We start from the raw sequence: 17319 nt of genomic DNA on the forward strand, positions 1-17319 counted from the left end.
ATATTCTACGAGATCCTGAGCTTCTTTATCACATCGTCACCCCACCTACGGAACCTCATTTCGATAGAATGCCTCCAAAAAAGGTTAAAGGGGTGCTGCCTCCCAGAGTATCTTTTCCATCTCAGAAAGCGGCCCCTACCGCCTCTTCTCTATGAAAGTCCCCTGTTGCCGCTTCTGCACAGGATACCCCCTGCAGCCCTGCCTCTGTGCCGGGGTTTGATCCTGACTCTGATGCCCCTCTCACGGTCAAAACTCTGTACCAGGCCCTCTCAGCATTTAAATCTGAGTTGACTCAAGATCTCACAGCCGCTGTTTGGGCGGTTAAGACGGAGCTGCACGCTATAAGAGAACGTACGGACCATTTAGAACGGAAAGTAGAGGAACTGGTCTCGTCTCATAATGACCTTATAGCGGCCCACGATCAGCAGCAAAGTGACCTTGAGGCGTTTAAACTCAAGATTGCGGATATAGAGGACAGATCCCGTCGTAATAATATCAAGATCCGAGGCATTCCAGACACCGTGCAGAATTCAGAGTTGGAGAATTACGCTACCGCGCTGTTCCAGAAACTTCTGCCTAGAGCCGACCCCAGAGAGCTGCTTATAGACAGGATTCATAGACTGCCTAAACCACGCTCAGTTGCTCCCTCACTCCCGAGAGATCGTCACAACAGGCGCAACACTACGCGTGCCTCACCACCCACAGCCAATACCTGTCAAGTCTGCCCCATCATTTGCCTAGACTGAGTCGCAACTCAGGCAGACTTATAGTGTAGGTGGGCAGAATCGCTAACTCCATGGAGCAGATGAGGGCAGACAACAGCCAAATGCAAACAAACCTACAACGCATCTTGGATGAACAGCAGCGGCAGCAACAATCACTAATCCAGATCATACAACACAACCAAATGATCAATGACAACCTATCACGCATAATAGCTAACAACACTGCCGCTAATACGCAGCTCACAGCAAGCTTGAACAATCTCAGTCAAAGCCTTAGTGTGTTGGCATCACACCATGCCACATCTAGCTCGGGGACAAAGACACCAAGCCACACCCCAGTTCATTCCCCAGTCCGACGCTCAAGCCGAACCCGCACCAACGAGCCAACACAATCCTCGGCACCCAGCACACAAAAAAAACACATAATAATGCTTGGTCAGAATATGTTGACCATTACAATGTTTTTTCTTTTTGAGTTTTCACGAAAATTTGTGTGTTAAAATGAATAAATTGTGAACACGGAATATGTGTATTGTTTAATTAGCTCCACAAACCACATGCACATTAGTGTCTTGGGCCAGATGTGGATTGTTAGAAATATATTGCCTGCCCCTAGGTGTCCTCAGCTCAACGTGTGTCTAATCTATGGCACCCAGCACATTGGCCATGGCCGCAAGATCAGATAAAGCTACCCTGACTGCATGCCACTGCGACTCCTGGGTAGGGAAGCAGAGAGAGGCATCTATGTAGCCATCCAAGACATCCAAAACCTGAGTGGCCATTCAAAAATTAAAGGTGAGTGTCATGACCTGTAATCAATACAATACTGTGTTCTATTACATTACAGAAGCACCACTTAGACATAGACGTGTATGTATGTTTAAACTCACCTGAATTAAATATTTTTAAAAGGTGGCCTGTGAGATACTAATTACATCGCCAGTCACAGGCTGGAAGCTGCCAGTAGCCATAAAGTGCAACACAGGCAGAAGTTTGTGCAGGCCTGAGACAGAGCGAGAGCGTACTGTCTCAGGGTCTAGGTTCAGTTTGACAAGGTCATACAGAGGGAACATATTATTTACATTTAGTCGGAGCATCTGTATAACATGGTCATCAGCAATTTTGTTATCGTTTAAACGCCCACTAAAACAACAAGCCATGGCCAGCCTACGCGGAACATGTACAACCTGCTGACCCTGTTGATTTTCCTGGCCTGGATTTATTGTAGCCTCATGGAGCAGTGTCAGGTATCCCCCAGCAAACAAGACAGCAGTACTAGACACAGTAGCAGCCTTTTCAGATTGAGAGTGGTGAAAAATGTGTTGGGGCCCTTTTTAAAGGTCCAAAAAGTCAGGTGTGACTATTGTAGAATTGGCAACACATGTAAACACGCTTCTCAAAAGCAGGTCTACTTTTTTTTAGGCTTTTTGTACGATTAGTAATTTTTTGCGGCCGCACATGCATTTTCACGGAAAATATTTCAAATACGAATGTTTAGTAAATGACCGAGTCCTATATCTAAACAACCGCGTTTGACCGATGGTGTATTCATTCGTATTTTTACTACACAGCCGTAATAAAAATACGAATGACCTCATCACTGCCGAGATTTGTGCTTAGTAAATTCCCGAGATGACACTTTGAAGAAAAAACACCAAATCGGTCAAAATCGGGAGCTTATACCCCTTTCACACCAGAAATGCAGGGGCAAAACCCGGGAATTCTGCCACGGGCTCATGCAGGGACATTCCCGGGTTGGCACCTTTCACACCAGCATTTTTTGCCGGGACATCCCGGGTCTGCACCTTTCATACTGAACCCGGGATGGCCCTGCATTTTCTGAAAATGGGCATCTCAGAAAAGACACAAGACCAGGAAGTGCTCTGAATAGCCAATCAGCATCAGTATAGGCAACCCGAGAAGGTGGGACATGTCCCTGCACCATTTACACTGTCCAGATTCCAGGGACGATCACGGGACCAACCCTGGTCGATTGCAGGGTTGAAATGCGGGGACAGAAAACCCGGGATTTTGTCCCTGTACCCTTTCACACCAAGAAATTTCCCGGGTTGATGCGCGTTCATGTGTTTTAACCCAGGAAATTTATGGCTGTGTGAAAGGGGTATTAGTAAATATACCCCCTAGTCTGCGGTACTCCGATCACCACCCTGTCTGTCCTCTCCAAGTCTGTGCCCACTAACCAAACCATGCACTCTCAGGAATACATTTATTATCTGTTTTGGTTCTATTTTGAAACCAACTGAAATCAATGGCATTTTTGTGTCTAATGAAAATTGACGTTGGTTTTGACAATTCCAATGATAACTGATGACCACAAATTGACCAATACTTCCTCATTGTTTTATATAGGGGAAAACATATCACATGCAATTTCTATATTGGAGGAAGTTGGTGTTAGAGGTTATTTTAGAAAACAGTTTAGTGATTGATTTTGTGAATTCTGAAAGTAGTCTTGTAATTTTCTGTGTAGTTTTAAGTTTGTTGAATTTTTTTGTCTGCTGGCATTTTTTTCTTTTCCAGTCTTTTTACTGTTTATTTGTGTGTAGCTGTTGTGTACTTGTGGGGAATGTAGGTTTTTCTTTTTCAGTGTTTGTCATATCTGATTTATTTGCTGCACCATGTAGACAAAAGTGATTTGCTGTCAGTGTCCAATCACTTTTGTCTACATACAGTAGTGTATTTGTTTAGATGGATGGGAATAGCAAAAGGAGCAGAGAGGACCCATATACACAACCCTGAGCACCCATCCCCATACTCACTTCCTAAAAGGAAATATAACATCCAATTATTTGCTGACATTAAATTTACATTTCAGTATACTTACCATTAAAATGTTTATATGTTAATTGGTTCTGTGAAAATTTTTTTTTAACATGATAAACAATATTATTTGTAAAGGTAGACCGATTGTGGTGTACTGGTATTGTGTAATGTTTCACATAATGGGGAATATTCAGTTGTTTGAAAAGTTCGTTGGGTGTCTGTTTTTTCCTGTCTATTAGATAGGATAAAACAGACATCCAACTGACTTTTCAAACAATTGAATACCCCCCTTATGTTGCAACAGGCTGCGTAAAGTCTGTTTTGACAAATGTTTCAATTGTATTTTTTATTTCTCTTACGTCCTAGAGGATACTCTGGTCCATTTAGTACCATGGAGTATAGACGGCTCCACTAGGAGCCATGGGCACTTTAAGAATTTGATAGTGTGGGCTGGCTCCTCCCTCTATGCCCCTCCTACCAGACTCAGTTTAGAAAATGTGCCCGGAGGAGCTGGTCATGCTGAAGGAAGGTCCTGAAGAGTTTTCTGCATTTATTGTATATGTTTGTTATTTTCATGCATTGCTGGGTGGCACCAGTCTGCCTGCTTCGTGGGACTTAGGGGATGGGGGGCGGCCCAACCTCTTGAAGGTCCCATTCCCCGCTGACAGGACACTGAGCTCCTGAGGGAACAAGTCGCAAGCCCCACCACGGGGAGCGTACATTCCCACAGCACGCCGCCACCCCTAACAGAGCCAGAAGAATGAGTTGGGCAAAACCATGTGCACGGCAGGAGGGCAGATATAACATGTGCAGAGAGAGTTAGATTTGGGTGTGGTGTGTTCAATCTGCAAACTAATTTGCAGTGTAAAAATAAAGCAGCCAGTATTTACCCTGCACAGAAACAAAATAACTGACCCAAATCTAACTCTTTCTGCACATGTTATATCTGCCTCCCCTGCAGTGCACATGGGGGGTAATTCCAAGTTGATCGCAGCAGGAAATTTTTTAGCAGTTGGGCAAAACCTGCAGGGGAGGCAGATATAACATTTGCAGAGAGAGTTAGATTTGGGTGGGTTATTTTATTTCTGTGCAGGGTAAATACTGGCTGCTTTATTTTTACACTGCAAATTAGATTGCAGATTGAACACACCACACCCAAATCTAAATCTCTCTGCACATGTTATATCTGCCTCCCCTGCAGTGCACATGGGCCCTCATTCCGAGTTGATCGGTCGCAAGGCGAATTTAGCAGAGTTACACACGCTAAGCCGCCGCCTACTGGGAGTGAATCTTAGCTTCTTAAAATTGCGACCGATGTATTCGCAATATTGCGATTACTAACTACTTAGCAGTTTCAGAGTAGCTTCAGACTTACTCTGCCTGTGCGATCAGTTCAGTGCTTGTCGTTCCTGGTTGACGTCACAAACACACCCAGCGTTCGCCCAGGCACTCCCACCGTTTCTCCGGCCACTCCTGCGTTTTTTCCGGAAACGGTAGCGTTTTCAGCCACACGCCCCTGAAACGCCGTGTTTCCGCCCAGTAACACCCATTTCCTGTCAATCACATTACGATCGCCGGAGCGATGAAAAAGCCGTGAGTAAAATTACTTTCTACATAGTAAAGTTACTTGGCGCAGTCGCAGTGCGAACATTGCGCATGCGTACTAAGCGGATTTTCATTGCGATGCGATGAAAAATACCGAGCGAACAACTCGGAATGAGGGCCATGGTTTTGCCCAACTGCTAAAAAAATTCCTGCTGCGATCAACTTGGAATTACCCCCATGGTTTTGCCCAACTGCTAACAAAATTCCTGCTGCGATCAACTTGGAATTACCCCCTAAGTCCCCTATCAGGGTATTTAGTCTGCAACCCGGCTAAGCTTGGCATTAGCGGTAAGGGCGCGGTGGGGGCTGGCTCCAAACAACTCTGTGTCTTCCTGAAGGGCTCTTTGTGGGTTAATTGTGCTTAACCTTTTCGTGTGTGTGTGTGTGTGTGCCATCACATTTACATTATGTCAGGCAAAGTGTGTGTTTCTTGTACAGCGGAGTGTTCCTCTTCACCAGGGTTCACAGAATAGTGGGACTGAACCAGAGTGGGTTGATTCTCTGAAAGGAAAATTGTCCTGCAATGAGAAAAAGACGCAATACTTAAAAAAGGCTGTGGCTGAGTTTATGAGCAGAGACTCAGTCCCCAAAACAGCGTCTCAATCCCCTCCCATTTGTCCGCAAAAGCGATATCTGGCCCATATCCTGCAGCCTGACTCTGACGCTGAAGGGTCAGACTTGGAGGAGGGTGAGGTAGACTTGGAGGGGAAGGGGGGAGGATGCGGCTCTGTCACTATCAGAGATGTTCTGCATATTACTGATACAGTTTCAGAGGAGTGTGAAGAATCTTAATTTAATGTAAAAAAGTCCTCAGTCACTTTTCTTGTGTCAAAGAAATTGAATACCGTTTGAAGAACCATGGGTTAATCCTGATAAAAAATTTCAGATCCCTAAAAGGTTGCTCTCATCTTTTCCCTTTCCTCTGGAGGATAGGTAAAAATGGGAAAATCCACCGATAGTGGACGCATCAGTCTCTAGGATGTCACGAAAAAATTGTATTGCCTGTTCCTGGTGCAGCCTCCCTAAAAGACACGGCTGATCGTAAAATTGAGACTACACTCAAATCATTGTACACAGCTGCTGGGGTGGCCCAAAGACGCACTATTGCATGTGCGTGGATCACAAAAACCATTGCAAAATGGTTGGGTAACCTAATTGAGGAATTAGATTCCTCGTCTAGGGGGATGTTGTTTTACTCCTGCAGCATATACAGGACTCTGCGAACTTTATGGTGGAAGTCATAAAAGAGATAGGCTTGCTTAACGCACGCACCACCGCTATGGCAGTGTCAGCATGCAGGGACTTGTGGCTACACCAGTGGACTGCTGACACGGACTCCAGGAAAGGCGTGGAAGGCCTACCATTCACAGGAGAGGCCTTGTTTGGAGATGAACTAGACAAATGGATTTTCACAGCTACTGCGGAAAAGTCTACGTATCTTCCTTCCGCAGCCCCCAACCAAGAAGACTTATTCAGCTTCTAAGTTACAGTTTCAGACGGCCAAGTTCAAGGCAAATCCAGAGGTGCTTCTACATCCTCCAGCAGTGCTAGAGGTAAGCCACGCAAACCAGAAATTGCAGGTGCTCAGGAACAGAGCTCAGGCTCTGCTTCCTCAAAGACTTCAGCATGACGGTAGACCGCAATGCCTGGAAGACTGTCAGGTGGGAGCCCAACTACAATTCTTCAGTCAGATCTGGTCAAGTTCGTGCCAGAATCCTTGGTCATAGATCTTATTTCCCAGGGCTACAGACTGGAGTTCCAAGAGCTCTCACCTCACAGATTCTTCAAATCAGGCTTGCCAGTTTCACAAGAGGCAAGTATAACTTTACAGTATGCCATCCAAAAACTGGTAGGGTCATTTTCCAGTTCCACCTCATCTACTCAACAAGGGGTACTATTCCAACTTGTTCGTAGTACCGAAACCAGACGGTTCGGTAAGACCGATTCTGAATCTCAAGTCTTTGAAACCATACATACGGGTGTTCAAATTCAAGATGGAGTCTCGGAGAGCGGTAATCTCAGGTCTGGAGGAGGGGGAATTCCTAGTGTCTCTGGATATCAAGGATGCGTACCTTCACATTCCGATTTGGCCGCCTCATCAGGCTTATCTACGGTTTGCACTGCAGGACTGTCACTACCAGTTCCAGGCCCTGCCGTTTGGTCTCTCTACGGCACCGAGGGTGTTCACCAAGGTGATGGCAGAGATGATGTTTCTACTCCGCAAACAGGGAGTGAACATAATTCTGTACCTGGGCGATCTCCTGATAAAAGCACCTTCCAGGGAAAGGTTGCTGGACAGCATTGGTCACTCAACCAAACTCCTCCATTATCAAAGATTCTGAACCTTCTGAAATCTCACCTAGAGCCAACAAGGAGGCTCCCATTCCTGGGAATGTTACTGGACACGGAGTCGCAGAAAGTGTTCCTTCCGTTGGAGAAGGCATTGGTGATCCAGTCGGTGGTTCGGGACGTCCTAAAGCCAACCCGCGTGTCGGTGCATCTGTGCATTCGCCTTCTGTGGAAAATGGTGGCCTCTTACGGGGCTCTTCAATACGGAAGGTTTCACGCAAGACCCTTCCAGCTCGATCTGTTGGACATATGCTCCGGATCGCATCTTCATATGCACCAGAGGATACGTCTGTCGCCAAAAGCCAGGATCTCCCTTCTGTGGTGGCTACAGACTTCTCACCTCATCGAAGGTCGGAGGTTCGGAATTCAGAACTGGATTCTGTTAACCACAGATGCAAGCCTCAGAGGTTGGGGAGCAGTCACTCAGGGGGTGCAGTTTCAAGGAAGATGGTCAAGTCAGGAAGTTGTTCTTCCAATCAACATTCTGGAACTCAGGGCCATATACAACGCCCTTCTGCAGGCCTCACATCTTCTTCAAGATCGGGCCATTCAGGTCCAGTCGAAAAATGTGACGGCAGTGACGTACATAAACCGACAGGGCAGAATGAAGAGCAGAGCAGCAATGTCAGAGGTATCAAGAATTCTCCTCTGGGCAGTGAGAAACGCTGTGGCGTTGTCAGCGGTCTACATTCCAGGAGTAGACAACTGGGAAGCAGACTTCCTCAGCAGACACGACCTGCACCTGGGGGAGTGGGGCCTTCACCCGGAAGTGTTCAGGTGCTTGACAAGTCGATGGAGATATCCACAGATCGACATGATGGCCTCTCGGCTCAACAAGAAGCTCAGGTGGTATTGCTCCAGGTCGAGAGACCCACAGATGGAGGTGGTAGATGCCCTGATGACTCCATGGGTCTATCAGATGGTGTACGTGTTTCCTCCATTTCCTCTGATCCCAAGAATTCTAAAACGAATAAAAAGGGAAAAGGTTCAAGCAATACTCATTGCGCCGGAGTGGCCAAGAAGGGCCTGGTATGCGGACCTTCTGGAGATGCTCCTCGAAGATCTGTGGCCTCTACCTGTTTGCGAAGATCTTCTGCAACAGGGCCCGTTCATCTATCAGGACTTACCGCGGCTACGTTTGATGGCATGGAAGTTGAACGGCTGATTCAAGCCAGGAGAGTGATCCCTAACAAGGTTATCCCGACTATGATCCAAGCCAGGAAGGGGATAACGTCTAAGCGTTACATCGTATTTGGAAGAAATACGTCTCTTGGTGTGAGAGCAGAAATTATTCTGCAGTGGAATTTCATCTGGGACGTTGCCTGCTTTTTCTGCAGGCAGGTGTGGATATATGCCTGCATCTGTGCTCCTTAAAAGTTTAGATTTTGGCCATGTCCATTTTCTTTCAGAAACAATTGGCTTCTCTCCCTGAGGTCCAGACGTTCTTGAAAGGTGTTCTGCACATCCGACCTCCCTTTGTGCCTCCTACGGCACCTTGGGATCTCAACGTGGTGCTGCAGTTCCTCCAATCGGACTGGTTTGAACCGTTACAGGAGGTGGACGTAAAATATCTTACGTGGAAGACCGTCACACTGTTGGCCTTGGTTTCAGCAAGATGTGTGTCGGAGTTGGGGGCTTTGTCTCATAAAAGTCCCTATTTAATTTTCCATGAGGACAGAGCTGAACTCAGACCTCGTCATCAATTTCTTCCTAAAGTGGTGTCTGCGTTTCACATCAACCAACCTATTGTGGTTCCAGTTGTCACCGACACTTTTGCTACTTCAAAGTCTTTGGATGTTGTGAGGGCTTTGAAGGTGTATGTGAAAAGAACAGTTCGTCACAGAAAAACGGATTCGCTGTTTGTTCTTTATGATCCCAATAAGATTGGGTGTCCTGCTTCAAGCAGACAATTGCACGCTGGGTCAGACTTACTGTCCAGCATGCTTATTCCACGGCAGGTTTGCCATGTCCAGAATCTGTACAGGTCCACTCTATTAGGTCGGTGGGTTCTTCCTGGTCGGCTGCCCGGGGTGTCTCAGCTTTACAACTCTGCCGAGCAGCTACTTGGTCAGGTTCAAACACGTTTGCTAAGTTCTACAAGTTCAATACTTTGGCCACTGAGGACCTTCCGTATGGTTAATCAGTTCTGCAGGAACCTCACCCCACCCGGTTTGGGAGCTTTTGTACATTCACATAGTACTAAATGGACCCCAGTATCCTCTAGGACAGGGGTGGCCAAACAGTCGATCGCGATTGACTGGTGAATCGCAGACATGTGACCAGTCGATCGCGATCCACCTGAAGCCGCGCCTCTCCTGCCTGCCACCCTGCCCCTCAGTCTGGTCTCCGACAGTGACGGCGGAGTGTATAGCTCAGATCAGGCGCCGGTTCGTTAGCCAATCAGAGCTCGCAAATCGGCGCCTGATTTGAGATATACACGCTGCCGTCACCGCCGGAGATCAGACTGAGGGGCAGGGCGGCAGGCAGGAGAAGCGCGTGCTGCGCTCTCCACACACAGCATGGTGAGCAGTACTATGGGGGCATATCTGGCACTGTGGGCACATGGCACAGTGGGGCCATAGCTGTAATCTGGCACTGTGGGGGCATATCTGGCACTGTGGGGGCATATCTGTATCTGGCACTGTGGGGGCATATCTGGCACTGTGAGCACATGACACTGTGGGGGCATATCTGTAATCTGGCACTGTGGGGGCATATCTAGCACTGTGGGCACATGGCACTGTGGGGGCATATCTGTATCTGGCACTGTGGGGTCATATCTGGCACTGTGGGGTCGTATCTGGCACTGTGGGGGCATATCTGTAATCTGGCACTGTGGGGGCATATCTAGCACTGTGAGCACATGGTACTGTGGGGTCATATCTGGCACTGTGGGGTTATATCTGGCACTGTGGGTGCATATCTGGCACTGTGGGGGCATATCTGTAATTTGGTACTGTGGAGGCATACCTAGCACTGTGGGCACATGGCACTGTGGGGGCATATCTGTATCTGGCACTGTGGGGGCATATCTGGCACTGTGGGGTCATATCTGGCACTGTGGGTACATGGCACTGTGGGGGCATATCTGTATCTGGCACTGTGGGGGCATATCTGTATCTGGCACTGTGGGGGCATATATGGCACTGTGGGCACATGGCACTGTGGGGGCATATGTGTATCTGGCACTGTGGGGGCATATGTGTTGGGTTTTTACCTGTGGGGGCCAATGTGTTATTTTGTGCGAGACAGTCATTACACTCTGTGCAGCAAGGCTACGTCCCTTTTTTTGTTATACCACACACACTTTTTGTTATACCATGCCCACTTTTTTGTTATGCCACGCCCTTTTTCTGCGGCGCGCGCTATTATTCCACCTAGGTAGATCACAAAAGCTTTTCAGCTTTCAAAGTAGATCGCCGACTCCAAAAGTCTGGCCACCCCCTCTAGGGCGTAAGAGAAAATAGGATTTCTCTAACGTCCTAAGTGGATGCTGGGGACTCCGTAAGGACCATGGGGAATAGTGGCTCCGCAGGAGACTGGGCACAAAAGTAAAGCTTTAGAACTACCTGGTGTGCACTGGCTCCTCCCCCCATGACCTCCCTCCAAGCCCCAGTTAAGATTTTGTGCTCGAACGAGAAGGGTGCACACTAGGTGGCTCTCCTGAGCTGCTTAGTGAAAAGTTTAGTTTTAGGTTTTTTATTTTCAGTGAGACCTGCTGGCAACAGGCTCACTGCATCGAGGGACTAAGGGGAGAAGAAGCGAACTCACCTGCGTGCAGAGTGGATTGGGCTTCTTAGGCTACTGGACATTAGCTCCAGAGGGACGATCACAGGCCCAGCCATGGATGGGTCCCAGAGCCGCGCCGCCGGCCCCCTTACAGAGCCAGAAGACAGAAGAGGTCCGGAAAATCGGCGGCAGAAGACGTCCTGTCTTCAACAAGGTAGCGCACAGCACTGCAGCTGTGCGCCATTGCTCTCAGCACACTTCACACTCCGGTCACTGAGGGTGCAGGGCGCTGGGGGGGGGCGCCCTGAGACGCAATAAAAACACGGATGGCAAAAAATGCATCACATATAGCTCCTGGGCTATATGGATGCATTTAACCCCTGCCAGAATACATAGAAAAACGGGAGATAAGGCCGCCGATAAGGGGGCGGAGCCTATCTCCTCAGCACACTGGCGCCATTTTCCCTCACAGCTCCGTTGGAGGGAAGCTCCCTGGCTCTCCCCTGCAGTCACTACACTACAGAAAGGGTTAAAAAAGAGAGGGGGGGCACTAATTACGCGCAGTATTAAAGATACAGCAGCTATAAGGGGAAAAACACTTATATAAGGTTATCCCTGTATATATATAGCGCTCTGGTGTGTGCTGGCAAACTCTCCCTCTGTCTCCCCAAAGGGCTAGTGGGGTCCTGTCCTCTATCAGAGCATTCCCTGTGTGTGTGCTGTATGTCGGTACGTTTGTGTCGACATGTATGAGGAGAAAAATGATGTGGAGACGGAGCAGATTGCCTGTAATAGTGATGTCACCCCCTAGGGGGTCGACACCTGAGTGGATGAACTGTTGGAAGGAATTACGTGACAGTGTCAGCTCTGTATAAAAGACAGTGGTTGACATGAGACAGCCGGCTACTCAGCTTGTGCCTGTCCAGACGTCTCATAGGCCGTCAGGGGCTCTAAAGCGCCCGTTACCTCAGATGGCAGATATAGACGCCGACACGGATACTGACTCCAGTGTCGACGGTGAAGAGACAAATGTGACTTCCAGTAGGGCCACACGTTACATGATGGAGGCAATGAAAAATGTTTTACACATTTCTGATAATACGAGTACCACCAAAAAGGGGTATTATGTTCGGTGAGGAAAAACTACCTGTAGTTTTCCTGAATCTGAGAAATTAAATGAGGTGTGTGATGATGCGTGGGTTTCCCCCGATAACAACTGATAATTTCTAAAATGTTATTGGCATTATATCCTTTCCCGCCAGAGGTTAGGGTGCGTTGGGAAACACCCCCTAGGGTGGATAAAGCGCTCACACGCTTGTAAGGGCTCTACCCTCTCCTGAGATGGCCGCCCTTAAGGATCCTGCTGATAGAAAGCAGGAGGGTATCCTAAAATGTATTTACACACATACTGGTGTTATACTGCGACCAGCAATCGCCTCAGCCTGGATGTGCAGTGCTGGGTTGGCGTGGTCGGATTCCCTGACTGAAAATATTGATACCCTAGATAGGGACAGTATATTTTTGCCTATAGAGCATTTAAAAGATGCATTTCTATATATGCGTGATGCACAGCGGAATATTTGCCGACTGGCATCAAGTCTAAGTGCGTTGTCCATTTCTACCAGTAGAGGGTTATGGACACGACAGTGGTCAGGTGATGCGGATTTCAAACGGCATTTGGAAGCAACATGAGAAGACGCCGTATTATCAGGCGCAGTCTTTTCGTGGACAAGCGGGCAAAAGGTTCCTCATTTCTGCCCCGTGACAGAGGGAGAGGAAAAAGGCTGCAGAAATCAGCCAGTTCCCAGGAACAGAAACCCTCTCCCGCCTCTGCCAACCCCTCAGTATGACGCTGGGGCTTTACAAGCAGAATCAGGCACGGTGGGGGGCCCGTCTCAATGAATTTCAGCGCGCAGTGGGCTCACTCGCAAGTAGACCCCTGGATCCTTCAGGTGATATCTCAGGGGTACAAATTGGAATTCGAGACGTCTCCCCCTCGCCGTTTCCTAAAGTCGGCTTTACCGATGTCTCCTTCTGACAGGGAGACAGTTTTGGAAGCCATTCACAAGCTGTATTCCCAGCAGGTGATAATCAAGGTACCCCTCCTGCAACAGGGAACGGGGTATTATTCCACACTGTTGTGGTACCGAAGCCGGACGGCTCGGTGAGACCGATTCTAAATCTAAAATCTTTGAACACTTACATACAGAGGTTCAAATTCAAGATTGAGTCACTCAGAGCAGTGATTGCGAACCTGGAAGAAGGGGACTACATGATGTCTCGGGACATCGAGGATGCTTACCTTCATGTCCAAATTTACCCTTCTCACCAAGGGTACCTCAGGTTTATGGTACAGAACTGTCACTATCAGTTCAGACGCTGCCGTATGGATGGTCCACGGCACCCCGGGTCTTTACCAAGGTAATGGCCGAAATGATGATACTCCTTCGAAGGAAGGGAATTTTAGTTATCCCTTACTTGGACGGTTCCCTGATAAGGGTAAGATCCAGGGAACAGTTGGAGGTCGGTGTAGCACTATCTCAGGTAGTGTTGCGGCAGCACGATTGGATTCTCAATATTCCAAAATCGCAGCTGGTTCCGACGACTCGTCTTCTGTTCCTAGGGATGATCCTGGACACAGTCCAGAAAAAGGTGTTTCTCCCGGAGGAGAAAGCCAGGGAGTTATCCGAGCTAGTCAGGAACCTCCTAAAACCGAGCCAAGTCTCAGTGCATCAATGCACAAGGGTTCTGGGTAAAATGGGACCTGCTGGACAAATGGTCCGGGTCGCATCTTCAGATGCATCAGCGGATAACCCTGTCACCAAGAACAAGGGTGTCCCTCCTGTGTTGGTTGCAGAGTGCTCATCTTCTAGAGGGCCGCAGATTCGGCATTCAGGACTGGGTCCTGGTGACCACGGATGCCAGCCTGCGAGGCTGGGGAGCAGTCACACAGGGAAGGAATTTCCAGGGCTTATGGTCAAGCCTGGAGACATCACTTCACATAAATATCCTGAAGCTAAGGGCCATTTACAATGCTCTAAGCTTAGCAAGACCTCTGCTTCAAGGTCAGCCGGTGTTGATCCAGTCGGACAACATCACGGCAGTCACCCACGTAAACAGACAGGGTGGCACAAGAAGCAGGAGGGCAATGGCAGAAGCTGCAAGGATTCTTCGCTGGGCGGAAAATCATGTGATAGCACTGTCAGCAATTCCGGGAGTGGACAACTGGGAAGCAGACTTCCTCAGCAGACACGACCTCCACCCGGGAGAGTGAAGACTTCACCCAGAAGTCTTCCACATGATTATAAACCGTTGGGAAAAACTCGACAGGTATTGCGCCAGGTCAAGGGACCCTCAGGCAATAGCTGTAGACGCTCTGGTAACACCGTGGGTGTACCAGTCAGTGTATGTGTTCCCTCATCTGCCTCTCATACCCAAGGTACTGAGATTGATAAGATGGAGAGGAGTAAGCACTATATTCGTGGCTCCGGATTGGCCAAGAAGAACTTGGTAACCGGAACTTCAAGAAATGCTCACGGAGGATCCGTGGCCTCTACCTCTAAGAAGGGACCTGCTCCAGCAAGGACCCTGTCTGTTCCAAGACTTACCGCGGCTGCGTTTGACGGCATGGCGGTTGAACGCCGGATCCTGAAGGAAAAAAGGCATTCCGGATGAAGTCATCCCTATCCTGATCAAAGCCAGGAAGGATGTAACCGCAAAACATTATCACCGCATTTGGCGAAAATATGTTGCGTGGTGCGAGGCCAGTAAGGCCCGACGGAGGAAATTCAACAGGGTCGATTCCTACATTTCCTGCAAACAGGAGTGTCTATGGGCCTGAAATTGGGGTCCATTAAGGTTCAAATTTCGGCCCTGTCAATTTTCTTCCAAAAAGAACTAGCTTCAGTCCCTGAAGTTCAGACATTGTAAAAGGGGTACTGCATATACAGCCTCCTTTTGTGCCTCCAGTGGCACCTTGAGATCTCAATGTAGTTTTTGGGTTCCAAAAGTCACATTGGTTTGAACCACTTAAATCTGTGGAGTTAAAATATCTCACATGGAAAGTGGTCATGCTGTTGGCCCTGGCCTGGGCCAGGCGCGTGTCAGAATTGGCGGCTTTATCCTGTAAAAGCCCTTATCTGATTTTCCATTCGGACAGGGCGGAATTGAGGACTCGTCCTCAGTTTCTCCCTAAGGTGGTTTCAGCGTTTCACCTGAACCAACCTATTGTGGTGCCTGCGGCTACTAGGGACTTGGAGGCCTCCAAGTTGCTAGACGTTGTCAGGGCCCTGAAAATATGTTTCCAGGACGGCTGGAGTCAGGAAATCTGACTCGCTGTTTATCCTGTATGCACCCAACAAGCTGGGTGCTCCTGCTTCTAAGCAGACTATTGCTCGTTGGATTTGTAGTACAATTCAGCTTGCACATTCTGTGGCAGGCCTGCCACAGCCAAAAATCTGTAAATGCCCACTCCACAAGGAAGATGGGCTCATCTTGGGCGGCTGCCCGAGGGGTCTCGGCTTTACAACTTTGCCGAGCAGCTACTTGGTCAGGAGCAAATACGTTTGTAAATTTCTACAAAATTGATACCCTGGCTGAGGAGGACCTGGAGTTCTCTCATTTGGTGCTGCAGAGTCATCCGCACTCTCCCGCCCGTTTGGGAGCTTTGGTATAATCCCCATGGTCCTTACGGAGTCCCCAGCATCCACTTAGGACGTTAGAGAAAATAAGAATTTACTTACCGATAATTCTATTTCTCGTAGTCCGTAGTGGATGCTGGGCGCCCATCCCAAGTGCGGATTGTCTGCAATACTGGTACATAGTTATTGTTACCAAAAAATCGGGTTATTGCTGTAGTGAGCCATCTTTTCTAGAGGCTCCTCTGTTATCATGCTGTTAACTGGGTTTAGATCACGAGTTGTACGGTGTGATTGGTGTGGCTGGTATGAGTCTTACCCGGGATTCAAAATCCTTCCTTATTGTGTACGCTCGTCCGGGCACAGTATCCTAACTGAGGCTTGGAGGGGGGTCATGGGGGGAGGAGCCAGTGCACACCAGGTAGTTCTAAAGCTTTACTTTTGTGCCCAGTCTCCTGCGGAGCCGCTATTCCCCATGGTCCTTACGGAGTCCCCAGCATCCACTACGGACTACGAGAAATAGAATTATCGGTAAGTAAATTCTTATTTTTAATTACCTACCGGTAAATCCTTTTCTCGTAGTCCGTAGAGGACCTGGGCACCCGCCCAGTGCTTCGTTCTTCCTGCACTGGTTTTTTTTTTCAATTCAATAGTTTTTATTGATTTTACATTTGTATTTTAAACAATAAAACAAAACCACTAATCAGCAAAACAAAAAGAAAAGAAAGAGATAAGAAAAAGGGAAATAGAAAGAACAAAACAATGTGCAAAGCAGGGGAATACGCAGATTCCCAATTCACAACATTACTACATTACAGTCATAACAAATAGGATGTGCAGGCTTAAGCCCAGTACCCACGGGCCGATGCATGAGAGATGTGTGCTGAGCGAACCGCCCAGCACACATCTCTCCCGCCGCTCAGCACAGCGCGATCTGTCCTGAGCGTGCGGGGGGAGACGGGGGGCCGCTCACTTCACCCAGCGGGTGAAACGAGCGACCCGCTAGATTGGCCTGCATGCAGGCCAATCTAGCAGCAGCGATAGCGATGCGCGGGGCTGCGCATCGCTATCGCTGTAAGGGGTACTCACGGAGCGATCAGGCTGATATTCTAAGCAATCTAGTCAGATTGCTTAGAATATCGCTCCGTGAGTACCCCCCTTTATCTCTCGAATATACCATCGTGAGTCAGAAGAAATGACACATCAAATTGACTTAATCAGATATATCATTCAAATACTTCCAGACAGCCGACCCGCCATTTGAATATAGTTATACATCACTAACGTCAAGTATGGGTAAGTATGTGGCTGGCCGCGGGCCCCAGGGGTGATACACGAAAGGGACAGTCCCATAGCTAATATAGACCCTTCTCACATAACTCCACACGTACTCCACGAAGCGTGGCTCATCCCCCCCTCACACTCCTGTATTAGACACACAATGGAAAGTGTCAGTCATTATGGCTCGTCGAGTTAGGAGAGCTGAGCCA

This window comes from Pseudophryne corroboree, chromosome 3 (assembly GCF_028390025.1).
Source record: "Pseudophryne corroboree isolate aPseCor3 chromosome 3, aPseCor3.hap2, whole genome shotgun sequence".
In the NCBI taxonomy this organism is placed as follows: domain Eukaryota; kingdom Metazoa; phylum Chordata; class Amphibia; order Anura; family Myobatrachidae; genus Pseudophryne; species Pseudophryne corroboree.